Source organism: Myotis davidii, unplaced genomic scaffold (genome assembly GCF_000327345.1).
Source record: "Myotis davidii unplaced genomic scaffold, ASM32734v1 scaffold59, whole genome shotgun sequence".
Lineage (NCBI taxonomy): Eukaryota > Metazoa > Chordata > Mammalia > Chiroptera > Vespertilionidae > Myotis > Myotis davidii.
The window spans coordinates 7623130-7625980 of NW_006293001.1; positions in this window are offsets into that span (position 1 = coordinate 7623130).

Below are 2851 nucleotides of genomic sequence, written 5' to 3' on the forward strand. Positions count from 1 at the left end.
CAGACCATAGGTACATTATTGGAATAAGTGACTGAAAATGCTAATGTGAAATTTTTCCATGCTAAGATCATTGTATATAGGACTACATTTGATTTTTGAGGGAATTCTTAGCTCTTCCCCTACAGACTAGTACTTCGCCCTACTCAATCAGATGAGATGAGATGGCCACCTAACTTATTTACAAATACATGCTATATAAGATATAAGGAACTTCACAGAGATAATTTTTTAAATTAAATTTTCATCACACGTGATTTATAGGCCTTTCTAAAAGTGATTTTAAATACAAACAAAAACCAACAAAAAAACAAAAACAGCCCTGACTGGTGTGGCTGAGTTGGTTGGAGCATCGTCCCATGCACCAGGGGTTGCAGGTTCAATTCCTGGTCAGGGCGTATACTCAGTTGCACTTCACTCTCACATGGATGTTTTTTTCCCTCTCTCTCTCACCCTCTCCCTTCATCCAGAAAACCATTTTGTTCATATAAGAACAATGTATGAGAATTAAGATAAAAGGGAATGTCCCACTTTACATCTTTGCCAATTGACCACAGTAGAGGCACAATGGATTCAGAACATTTCTTGCATGTATTTAGATGTATGAGATGTGGGTGCCTTGATTTTACGGAAAGGTGGTAAACAATCCTGTTTGTCAAAGCACATGAATCTGTTCCAATACATACCAAATATCTGTATTTAGTGAAGTTTAGGTCTTTGCCAGTGAGCAGAACCCCAACATCGTATTGCTGTTATGTCATCTTTAATTGAAAGCTTGGCTAAGAGAAACAGTCCTGGAGGATTGGCTAAAGAATATGTAGTCCAGTTATTCCTTTAAACTTTGTTTACTGTATCTTTTTAAGCCATGAGTGAGAGTAACTGGGCCGTGTCTCAGCTCCTTGCTGACTGGCATTTCATATCATGTCACCTACTTCTGGGCCTCCATTGAATGTACTAGAAAAGGAAAGTGTTCAAAACATTGTATGTATTGGTTTTTCTTTTAATTGTACTTTTATATATATATATAGTTTTTATTTTTTAGAAAGAGGGGCGAGAGAGAGAGGGAGGGAGAAGGATAGAGATAGAAACATCAGTGTGAGAGAGAAACATCAATCAGCCTCCTCCCACATATGTCCCAACCAAGGACTGAATCCATAACCTGGGTATGTGCCCTGATTGGGAATTGAACCTGCCACCTTTTGGTGTACGGGATTACACTCCAACCAACTCGGCCACACTGGCCAGGGCCTGAATGAATTTATTCCTCAATTGTATGTGGGATATTTAGGGTTTTCTGTATATAGTGATAGATTTACTTCTTTCTTTCCAATTTGGATGCTTTTTATTTTTTGTCTAATGCTGTGGCTAGGACTTCTAATACTATGCTGAATAAGAATGCTGTCTTGTTCCTCATCTTAGAGAAAAAGCTCTCAGCTTTTACCACCGAGAATATTAGTTGATTTATCATATATGACCTTTATTATGTTAACATATGTTCCCTCTCTACTTTCTTGAGAGTTTTTATCATAAATGAATGTTGGATTTTGTCAAATGCTTTTTCTTAACCTATTGAGATGATCATATATTCTTCATTTTATTTATGTGGTGTATCATGTTGACTGATTTGCAGATATTGAAGGAAGCTTGCAACCCAGGAATAAATCCCAGCTGATCATGGTTTCTGATCTTTTAAATATACTGTTGAATTTGGTTTGCTAGTATTTTCTTAAGGATTTTTGCATCACGTTGTTCAGGAATAAGTAGTCTATAATTGCTTTTTCTGCATTTTTTTTTAATCTTGGTTTGGTATCAAAATAATGCTGGCCTTGTAGAATGAGTTTGGGAGCTCTCCTTCCTCTTCATTGCTGTCTTTTTCTTTAATAAATGGAGAAGGATAGGTGGAATTCACCTATGAAGTGATTTGGTCCTGGACTTTTGTTTGTTGGGAGTTTTGATGACTGATCTAATTTCATTAGCAATTATTTGTTCAGATTTTATTTCTTCCTGATTCTATCTTGGAAGATTTTGTTTCTAGTATTTTATCCATTTCTTCTAGGTTGTCAAATTTATTGTTATGTAATTGTTTACGTGTTCTTGTATATTCCTTTGTATTTCTGTGGTGTCTGTTTACACTTCTCTTTCATTTCATATTTTACTTGGATCTTCTTTATTTTCCTTGTTGAATCTGGCTAAAGTTTCATCTATTTTATTTATCTTTCAAAGAAACAGCTTTTAGTTTTATTGCTCTGTTTTTATTTATTTCCTCCCATATCTTTATTATTTCCTTCCTTCTACCAACTTAGGGGCTTTGCTGTTTTTCTATTTCTTTTTGATATACTTTACATATTTTGTGTGCTTGTGTCCCTTACTGTACTACTGTAGTGAAACATATTACTGACTTTGTTATTTAATCTTCATACTCACTTTATAATTGCACTAGAGGCCCGGTGCACAAAAATTTGTGCACTCGGGGGAGGCCGAAGGTCCCTCAGCCTGGCCTGTGCCCTCTTGCAGTCTGGGACCCCTCGGGAGATAACGACCTGCTGGCTTAGGCCTGCTCCTGGATGGCAGAGGGCAGGCCCAATCCCTAGGTGCATCCCCTGGTCGGGCTCAGAGCAGGGCAGATTGGGGAGTTGGGGCACCGCCCCCTGTCATGCACAGAGCAGAGCGGATCCAGAGGTTTCGATGCCACCCCCAGTCACACTCAAGGTAGAGCCGATTTGGGGGTTGGGGCACCGCCCCTTGTCACATTCAAGGCAAGGTCCATAGGGAGGTTGCGGTGCCACCCCATCATGCACAGAGCAGGGCCAATCATGGGGTTGGGGCACTGCACCCTGTCACGCACAGAGCAGTC